An 11,592-nucleotide genomic window follows, 5' to 3' on the forward strand; every position below is an offset into this window, starting at 1 on the left:
TCCAGGATCGTCTTGGTAGACAGAAAGAATTAATAGTTCCTTCTATCACGGCAAGGCTCCAGGTCCTGAAGCAGCAAAACAGCCCCAGAACCATCACACTCCACCACCATATTTACTGTTAGTATAATGTTTTTTATGAAATGCAGTGTCCTTCTACGCCAGATATACTTGGACACACCACATTCCAAAGAGTTCCACTTTTGTCTCATCGGTCCACAGAATGTTGTCCAAAAGTCTTGGGGATCATCAAGATGTGTTGTGGAGAAATTGAGACGAGCTTGAGTCTTTTTGCTCAGCAGTGGTTTTCTCTTGGAACTCTGCCCATGCAGGCCATTTTGCCAGTCTTTTCCTGATGGGGGAGGCATGAACGCTGACTTAACTGAGGCAAGTGAGGCCTGCAGTTCTTTGGACGTTGTTGTGGGGTCTTCTGTGACCTCTGGTGAGTCGTCGCTGCGATCTTGGGGTAATTTTGGCGGCGGCCCCACTCCTGGGAAGGTTCACCAATGTTCACATGTCTTCGCCATTTGTGGATAATGGCTGGTCACTGTGTTCGCTGGATTCCCAAAGCTTTGGAAATGGCTTTACTAACCCTTTCCAGAATGATAGATCTCAATTACTTTCTTTTCAATGTTCTGAATTTCTTTGGGTCATCGCATGATGTGTAGCATTTAAATAATGGATATTGGGTGGACCTTACTGTGTCAAGCAGCTCCTATTTAAGTGATGCCTTGATTGTGAACAGGTGTGGCAATAATCAGGCCGGGTGTGGTAGAGAAAAAGTGAACTCAGGTGTGGACAACCACAGTTATAGTATGTTTTAACAAGGGGGCAATCACTTTTTCACACAGGGCATGATGGTTTGGATTTTTTTTCACCTTTAATAATAAACACCTCATTTACAAATTGCATTTTGTGTATACTTGTGTTGTCCTTGAATTGTGTTAAATTGGTGTTGATGTCGAAACACTTGGTGTGACAAACATGCAAAGGAACAGGAAGGGGAAGGGGGCAACACTTTTTCACACCATGTATATAGAGAGAGAGGCCCTGTTTTGATCTGGTATTAAAAATCCTGTGTGTCAAAGTGCAGGTTTAAATACAAGCAGGAAACACAATACATACACAATTAAATGTTAATTCTAATACACAAACACACATGAAATATTCTATATGTATGAATTCAATCAATTGTGATGTGTTATGTTCATATTACAATCTGTAGTTGTAAATACTCTGTGTGGGGAAAGTGTGGTGTAATGGTATAAGAGAGCAGCACCTGTCCTTCCAGCTGTAATCAAGCCTTTCCTTGGCTTGGATGTCATGTGACAAGGGTCACCAATAAGGGGAACATTTTAATGAAAGAACAGACAACGCAAAAAGTAAAAATGTAGTATGTCTAAAACAATTGTAAAAAAAAGAAAAGAAAAAAGGTATAGAATAGAATGTCAATAAACATGATAAAAAGACATAGTATAGTATGTCAAAAAAGTATATTATGTTGAAAAGTACTAGTATAGATGTGGAAAAAAAGTAATAGTATAATAGTATGTTGAAAAAAAAGTGATAAAAACATGCATAGTATAGAAGTCGAAAAATTGTTAAATGTCATTATAGTATATTGAAAAGAGTCAGAGATAGAATAGAATAGAATTCAATGTAAAAAAAAAGTAAATTGTAATAGTTAGTATGTCGGAAAAAGTAGATGAAAAGTCTTATTAGGTACATTTAAAAAAGTGTTAAAAAAGTAACAGTAATTGGGACAAAAATAAGTGATGAAAAAGTCATGGTATAGTGTGTCACAGAAAGTCTGGCAAAAACTGCAAAATTAAACAAAAAGGACCTGCCCAGACTATGTGCTGGTGCTAGTTGGAGCAGTGCTATCCACTGGCGACCGTACCAACAGTAGCGAAGAAGCCACAGTATAGTATGTCAAAAAAAGTGATAGAAAAGTCATAGTATCTATGTGATCAGAAATCTGATGCTACCTGACCACACACACTGTACCTAATGAAACCCCTTCCAACTGTGACACTCCAATGTACAATCATTCTCAATGCTTAAATGAGTATGAAACAACCTCTACTTCATATCAAAGTCAAAATGTTTGAAGCAGGCCCTTCAGTCTCAACTCACAGCAAAGATAGTGTGCCTCCATCATAGCCAACTTTTGGGAAGCGGGTGTAAAATGCTGAGTTCTTTCTACAATGAAATATGCAGGAATCTGTGAGAAGATTTGCAGTCAAAAAACTCAGGACCAAGTATTGAACTTCATCCAGCTGACAGTCTCTCAGATCAGCGTAGAAGAGCTATTTAAAAGTATGGACAACCCTTCAGCCAGTGAATGACGGATAGCAAAATGGAAGAAAGTATTTTAGGGAAAAATGGGATATGTACAGCCAGTTGAACAACGCCTATAAGTAAGTAGGATACCAGACAAAATAGCACATCTGGAACTATGAGCAAGTTCAATTATGACAAGTTATATATATTCCCACACTGAAAAACACTCCCAGTTCATTTTCAAGAATGAGAGTATTGTGCGATGATGCAAACATGTTTCAGTGTGACAATATGAGGACGGCTTTGAGGAAGCTACTTCATCCTCAAAAGTCACCTTAATGAACAATCTCTTGTGTCATTGTTTCATGCACAAGATGCTAAGAATACAGAATTGATGAAATACTGCACCTTAGTAAGGACTTGAAAACTATCAAATAGTTAAATCAAATAAATACTGTAGATTTTGCTAATTGATAAATCTTCAGCTCAGTAATTTTCTCACAAGAGACCCAAGTTTGACTTTAAGATCACCAGTTCTGAATGATCAGCATTATATGAATTTGGTAGATGATCCAACATTAACTTTTCATTTTGCATCAAGAGAAAAAAACATCCTAATACATGAAAGATTCATTATTGCAGAAAATTATGCAGTCAACATGCATGAGAGGAAGTTGCATTTGTTTTTAATGAAACATTGTAATCTCCAAAGATGCTTTATAGGACGTATGTCTTTTAACTATGGATATCTGGAAAAAGAAAAAAAGCCTACGCATATTAACTTTTGGGACTCTGCAGGACCTGGATATGGGTTAAATCCATCACAAACATGTGGTTTGTAACAAACATACCTGTGAATTTGGTGATGTAGAGGAAGATTGCACGGCAATTGTTGCTGCTGTTGCTGAACATTATAAAAATTGTGTTCTCATTCTCTATCACTGAAGGAATGACTGGTACTTAAAGCACCTAGTATAAAAGCACTTTTGTTCAAAATATAACTTGTTACACAAGTATTCGTGTAGCATGGATGTTAAACACTATGGATGTCAATACAAATAAATATTGTAGAATAATGTAATGTGGGGTATTGTTGTGTTTGTTGACACAGTCTTTTTCCCTAAAACTTTATTTGATACAACTCTATAGTGTAGTAAACATACTTTAAGTGTTGATATTACCACTATTAAGGAGTTCACATTACAATTGACTCAAGGTTAGAGTTTTATTACTCTACATGGGACTAGTGTTTAACCCACAATAGTTACAGTTTTCAACTCCTGAAAAGGATTAAAAGATCAAACTCTTACAAAAGAGATACTTTAAATCAGCTTAGAGTTTATTTGGTGGTACACATGTAACTCAAATGAGTTGATTGAACTCCAGAGGTTTATTCTAAAAGCTAAATTTGCTGTGAAGGACCAGCCAGACTGGTGAACGTACCAAGGGCAGGAACATGTGGTGTCTATTGCAGCAGCACAGACCATCAAGCCTATGTCATGTCAAAAATCATGGTACAGTAGGTCGAAATAAATGAAAAATAGTGTAATGCGTTGAAAAAACTCAAGAGGTAGTATAGCATAGAATGTCAAAAAAATACAAAAAAGTAATAGTACAGATGAATAAGAAGTTAAGTATAGTAAGTCAAAAAAGTCATAGCATAGTATGTCAAAAAAGTGATGAAAATGTCATAGTATAGTATGTTGAAAAAAAGTCATAGATAGGTGTTGGACACCCATCTGATGACATTTTGTGGTGAAAAAGTCATAGTATAATAAGTCTAACAAATGGGATTAAAAAGCTTGTATGTCTATTATGTTGAAAAAGCAAAGAAAGTCATAGTATACTATTACAAAAGTTTTAGTATAGTAAAAATGTAAAAGTCATAGTATGTAAATCAAAAAGTCATAGCTATAGCATTTACAAAAAGTGACACAAAAGAATGTCTTAGTATAGTATGTTGAAAAAAGTTACAAAAAATTAGTGTGTATAGTACATCAAAAAGTATAGTCTACCACGTCGAAAAAGATTATAGTAAGGATGTCGAAAAAAGTGATAAAATGTCAGGTATAGTATGTCACTGAAAGTCTGGAAGAAATCATTTTAATCAATGATTTTATTCTAATCACAATCTAGATTTTATGTTTTTACCGGAAACCTGGTTAGACCATAATAATACACGCTGATGTTCTATCGAGTCAGCTAACCTTCGTTTTTATGAGCGAGAATAGAGGGAATAACAAAGGAGGTGGAGTCGCCATTTTGTTTAATGACTCATTCACTGTATGCAAATATGTTGAATAAACAATTTAGCTTCTTTTGAATATGTGCTACTTCAATTAAGATTTCCCCTCAAGCGATATTTCTTAATATCTACAGGCCACCTAAATATTGTGCACATCATTGATGGACTTCAATGAACTGTTCTATAATCTGTATTAACTTGATTGGTAATCATGTGGGTGATTTTAAACATCATGTTGACAACCCCCAGGACGGGGGGACCAAAGAACTGTGTTGGTGTTTTTGAGAATTATGAACTGACTCAGCATGTGACGGAGCCCACGCACAATAACGGCACACTGGACTTGATTGTCCCAAGGGTCTGAACATTTCCAAGGTTGTGGGACTGCGTTGCTCTCTCTGATCATTCCTGTGTTTTCTTTAACAGCTCTATCTCTGTGCCAAAGTGTCCAAAAAAAGATAATCAGGAAAACGGTAAATCACTGAAACACCAGTGACACATTTATACAGCTTTTTCCTCCACACCAGCCCTCTCTGGGCTCTCTGGGCGAAACAGTGACTGAGTTGTAGATAATTTCAACTGTAAAATTACAAATGTTATTGAGGCCATTGCTCCCACTAAGGTCAAAGTGTCTCTGGTAGAAAAGATGTTCCATGGAGAAATCCTACTGGTGAGAACAGAAAAAAGAGAGTGTCGAAAAGCTGAACGAAGGTGGCGAAAAAAAAAAAAATCTCTGGTACATTAAACACCTATAACGAGAGACTTGCATTTATAATTTGGAACTGAGGAATGAAAAGGTCTTCTTCTCTGATATTATCTCTAAAAACAATAATAATTCACGTGCTTGTTTGTACTGTTGATAGGTTAACAACCCTCCAGTACCAGAGCATCTGAACTTTTATCTACCAAGGCCTGCAATGAATTTGCCTCCTTCTTCAAAGACAAAATTCAGAAGATTAGAAAACAGTCAGTGCATCCATATCAAGTCCAGGTATGGTTGTCACAGTGTTCACGCAAAAACTAGTTCCAATATGACAGAATTCACACGATCAAACAATACAAACCTGGAGGACATTGTACAACATGTGAAAAACTCGTCCTGTTGCCTTGATATTTACCAGCGGGACTTTCAAAACATGTTGCCAATTGTTTGATTCTGATTTCTACAGATTGTGAAACTCTCTGTTTTCAGTTATCTTTCCAACAGGCCTGAATAACTGCCAGTAATCAAGCCACTCTTAAAAAGGAACAACCTAGACAAGTCGCAAACTTAGGCCAATATCAAACCTTCCGTTTTACGTAAAATCATTGAAAAAGCAGTTTTTCAAAACTCAACTATTCTTGTAATAGCAACAGTTTTGATACCTTTCAGTAGGGTTCCGACCACACCACAGCACTGAACGGCTCGTCAAAGTCTTAATGACATTCCACTTAACACAGGGGATAAAATGGAAAATCAATCTTAGGTTTACTTGATCTCAGTGCTGCATTTGACACGGCGACCACAACTCTTCCTAGACCGATTGGAAAACTGCGTTGGCCTTTCTGGCTTAGTACTAAATATGGTTTGAATCTACCTAAGAATAGGGATTACTTTGTGTCAAATAGGTAAAACATTATGCATGAGAGTACAAATATGGACGTGCGGAGTTCCGCAAGGCTCCAATCTGGGGCCCCTTCGTTTAACATCTACATGCTTCCACTAAGCCCAGATTATGGAAAACAACAAAATAAGTTACCATAGTTATGCGGACGAACACACAAATTTACATAACTTATCGCCAGGGGACATAGTCCAATACAAAAACTGAATGAGTGCATTGAACAAAATTAACGACGGTGTGCCAGAACTTCTGAAATTAAATGAAGGAAAAACATGAGGTGGTTTTTTGGAGCAAAAGAGGGACGATAAAAGTCTGCCATCAGCTTAAAACAACAATGTTAAAAACAAAGACACAAAGCCAGAAATCTGGGTAGTATGACTCAGACCTGAATTTAACAGCCACATTAGACAATTACACAGTCGCCTACTATCACCTTAAGAATGTATCAAGGGTTAAAGGACTTAGTGTCACGGACTTGGAAAAACTGGTCAATGCTTCATCTCAGTAGACTTGACTACTGTAACGGGGTCTTTACAGGTATCCTAAAAAATCAATCAGACAGCTGCAGCTGTTCAGAACGCTGCTGCTCGGTCCTCACTAAGACCAGAGACTGGATCACATCGCTCCAGTTCTGAAATCTTTACACTGGCTCTGTGTCTCAAAGAATTGATTCAAGTATTTTGCTAGTTTATAAATCCTTAACGGTTTAGGTCCAAAATAATTTCTGATTGCTTACTACACTATGAACCCCAGACTCTCAGGTCATCTGGGACAGGTTAATTTCTGTCCCCAGAGTCATAACATAAACAGGGTTGAGCAGCTTTCAGTTCTATGCTCCTCATATCTGGAAAAACTCCCAGAAACCTGTAGATTCGCTGCTACTCTCAGTTCTTTTAAATCAAGGCTGAAGGCTTTCTTTTTGATGCTGCCTTTCTTTTAAATTAATGCTCATTCTTTAAATTCTTATGATGCACTGTAACTTTTATTCTTGTGTTTATATGTCTATGTTTCATTTGTGTTAAACTGTCTATTCATGTGTTTTATGGTTTTTAATGCTTGTGATTTTTAACTGTTGTACTTGTGTTTATCTGTTTAACGGATTTTGTGTAAAGCACTTTGAATTGCCCTGTTGCTGAAATGTGCTATCAATAAAGTGCCTTGCCTTGCCTTGCCTAGAAAGACACTAAAGAGGGGATGTTTTGAGAAATCGACATTTGTGTATGACAATATTTGCCATTAAATCAGATTCTTCATCCAAACTCAGTTGTTCTGTTCTAACATTTGAAGTCCGAATTTAACATATTCATAAGTTCAAATTGGGATATTGGTGTATACATGATCCAGTGTGAAAGCATCCCAGAAGGTCTGGGGGACACTACAACAGTGGTCTCCAAACTTTTTCACCTCAAGACCCAAAAGAGAATTTGGTGTCTCCCGGACCCAAATTACGGAACAAAACCATGTAGTAGATTTATTCCATACAAAAGTAAACAAAAACAGAAAAGTGTCTCTATTCTTCATTCTGGTTCACCCCTTTCTCAAATCAGTTTCTTATCCCCCCATCATCCCTCAGCACCGACACCAACATTTTTTTTTAAATAATGCTGACTTGAGTTTAATGAGATGTATGTGGCTGGTTGGAGATATCAAACAGCTGATTAGTATGGTTTGGTTTGAAAGTTCCATTGAGGTCATGCGAGGTCATTCTGAGGTCATGCTGGGGCATTTAGTCTGTTCTATGCCTATTGGCGACCCAATAAAATGGGTCTGCGACCCATTGGGTCCGACCCTATAGTTTGGGAAACATGCACTACAAAGAGAGAAGAGAGTTCGATGTTTCAGTGCTTATAACAGCCTTCACCGGTCCAGGTTGTGTCCATTTCGTTAACTGTTGTCTATGGACTCTTTTTTATTTCTGTTTTTTTATTAAAATATGTCTCACGCTCACAAAATAAATTATAAGAAGAGATTGCATCGTATATAATCCTGAAAACAGTGTAACAGAGTATAAATACAATATTAAACAGAACCATGAAGTGAACAAAATACAATAATAAAATAATATAAATAAAGAATGTGACAAATTTACAAACCTCGGTAATGATATGAAACGAGGTTCCTAATATAACAGATTGGAGTATACATCAGATACAGTAAGTATTTGTTAAATTAAGAGACTCCAATAATGTCAATTCAATTTGAATAGTTAGAGCATGGTCTTGAATTGGAAACCTTGATTTATGAATATGAAACTTCCTAATAAAACAAAAAGGTTACAATGTGACATACTGTAATTTCATCTCTACATTCAAAAACATATAATATATGTTTCCCTTCGAGTGTGATTGTATGTGTTGTCTGGAAACCATAACGTTTTCAAAACTTTCCAGGATGTCCATCTAGGACTCGACTCTCATCACAGGGTCATGACGCGTTATGCCGGAAAACCGTTCTATCTGAGCATGCGCGACTCAAATCTGCGCCGACTCATATCGGAGAGTGACCAGCGTTAACTGCTTAACATTATTGTCTGGACCGGAACAATGCTTTTGATCGTCATCGTCAGCTTTCTGTATTTCGGCCGTTGTCAGACGGAACTTCATGGACCCCTGGTACGGTGCTGCTGGTATGAGCACAACGTAATCCTGAACCCGGAGCCTGATGTCCCCTGTCCCGCCTCGATGCCCTGCAGCACATGCAGAAAAACCTGGATACTACGAGGAGCAGGCTGCCCGGGCAGCCCAGCAGGTATGGGCAGGTCAGGCAGGGACAGGTGTAAATGGTTAGTTTTTCAGCGAAATAAACTAGGCCTATAGATATTTTTTTGTTTGCTCCTCACTTCACTGAACGTGGACAGTCAAACCTGTTACAGTATTACAAAACTTTGTTCTGCATATCACAATGTTGTTAATTTTCCACTGGATTGGTTGGACCTTAAGTAAGTGTCAGAGTCACTGCAGTTTTCACTTGCTATAATTTGCTGAATATTAACAGTAATGCCTACGTTAGATCTGACAGAGGACCAATATTAAAGATCTGTTTTGTTTGATCAGTGATAAGTTCAGAAAATCACAGTCGGGATAAGAAGGGCCATTTTATTTATACTGTACATAAAATAAATGGCCCCTCCTATCCTTGGATAGAAGGGTAGTTATGTACATATAATATTGCAAAGAGTCAGTGTTCCCAAGTAAATCAGTCATCATAAAGTACAAATACTTCTTTATGTGCTCAAGTCGACTTTCAGATATTTTTACTTGACTAATTATTTTTGTGGGATGACTTTATCACTCCTTATATTTTATCGGACTTTCTTCTACTACACTTTACAAAAAAAATTGGCTCGTTACTTTAGTTCTGTACAAAAAGTCGTCATGTGATGTGAGTGCATGTCGGATGAATAGCGCGGACCCGCGCCTCACACCGCGAGCGGGCGCGCACGGCACACGGAGGAAAAAAAGAAAAAGAGACTCGCTGTTCAGAGGATAATCAGTTGAGATTGTGTTTGTGCGTCCTGAGAACTCAAAATTATACGACATAAGTTCGTATAATGTGTCAGTCATTAGCCTGCTGTGTAATTGGTCTGTAGTTCTTGCAAATTTAAAGTAAGTCAGCTAGTGATGTTGTTTTGTTTCACTGTTACTAGGTTAACACGGACTGTGATTCAATATAATGGCGATGTTGAACGCCCTTGCTCACGTTTGTATTTTAGGTGATGTTACAGTACACGCATTAAGAGAATGTAATGAATAGGGGTTGGCTTGCTAGCATGGATTCCATGCATTGTGTATGGTAGCCTTTACAAGTTATTTATTCTTTGCCGAGCCAACACACACACAACACCCAACACACGCACACACACGCACACCACACGCACACACACGCACACACACGCACACACACGCACACACACCACACACAACACCACCCACACACACACCACACACCCACACACACAAACACAAGCCATAGCAGAGCTACCCACGCCAAGTTTTTACTGTTGCTTGATTGTGATTAAAAGCATCAAGAGAGAAGTGTCTCTGTCCGCGTTCTAACAGACAGACCCGGGGCGAATTGGAAACCAGAATTCAGCTTTAAATACAGTCAACTTAGACTCTGTCTCACTATACATGTCAAATAATTTCACGGAGTTTATATGTTCGCAAATCAATCTTATTGGATGGGAATAGACAGACTGTACGTTGCACTTGTAGGGTGCAAATGTGAGAGCGCGTAGATGTGAGTAAGCACTTGTAGAAGATGGTTTGAGTGGTGTAGAGAAAATCTTTACTCGTATTTTTTTCACTTCGGTTTAGCGAAGCTAACCAACCAGCATACTATAAAAATACATTTGAGTTACCCAAACACTTTTAACATTCAACTGAAAACATGGCGGTGAGCTCCAAGTCCTGAGAGAAGAGAGGAGCTCAGTGTGAAAGGAAATCCCCCGGTAGTCTAAAACTATTACAGCGTAACTAAGAGAGACAGGTGCTACTTTAAAGAGTATTTTTTAATTCAAGTATCTGTACTTCTACTTGAGTATGGGAAGTATGCCATCTATGGTCATCAGGAACTCAAGGTTCTTCTTTGTCATGTGTACAACAATAAAGAAGCAGTCATTGAAGGCCTCATGAAGGCCCAGACACGGATGGATGTATTTCCCTGAATACTAACTAAAGAAGCCATTGAACGCCAAACAGTCATGATGGCAAACTAGTAAAGACCTGTCTAATCCGCATCTGCCCTCATTTCTCTTGTCAGGGGCCCAGATTCCTGGGTTTCCAGACGATGGTCTTCATGGTTTTAACTTCAGCGTGTCCATCTCTGGTACCTAGAAAACCATTCATGACCCCCAGCAGGAGAGCTGGAACCCCTGCACAGAGCCGGGCCAAAGTACAACAAACATGAGGTACACATCATACTTCTTGACTTGATGTGTTATTGAATGAGCAATCTGACAGGATACACTGAGATAGAAACACCTCTAGGCGCCCGAGCCTTCACTAATGCAGCTCCAGTCTGTGATATAAATCATTTGAGTGTGGTTGTGTTTTACAGGTTCTCCAGCGACTGAGCTGTATGCCCGTCGTAACAACCCTACCTGGTGGCCAACATGGCGACCTGCAGCCCTTCCCCTGAAAACGGACCCTCCTCCCTGTCCCTCTGACGGACGCTGGCAGTTCAACACCAACGGGTTTCAGGTGCAGTGTAGACCTTAAAATAAATATTAAACAAATGGCACCAACATATAGGGGCCAAAGTGTTTTGGTAATTAAGTAGAACATCTAAGAAGGTATTATGACACGCCGCGAAGTTATAGGCACCCTCCGTGTGGTGCACAAAGACATGGGGTGGATTAGAAAGAATGCATCATAATAGGGGGTGCATTAACAAGCTGTGACAATTATGACTTACTATAATCACCACTGTCCACCTCCTTTAATCTGTACTGTGTACAGATCT

At 38.6% G+C, this 11,592-nt stretch overlaps 1 protein-coding gene across 1 annotated transcript in view; it reads left to right on the forward strand.

Moving 5' to 3' along the window:
* The window catches only part of LOC116701988 (biotinidase-like), a gene marked incomplete in the record, with an annotated part of 34,597 nt that overhangs the window by 20,703 nt on the left and 2,302 nt on the right, over positions 1-11,592 (forward strand).

This window comes from Etheostoma spectabile, chromosome 14 (assembly GCF_008692095.1).
Source record: "Etheostoma spectabile isolate EspeVRDwgs_2016 chromosome 14, UIUC_Espe_1.0, whole genome shotgun sequence".
Classification (NCBI taxonomy): Eukaryota; Metazoa; Chordata; class Actinopteri; order Perciformes; family Percidae; genus Etheostoma; species Etheostoma spectabile.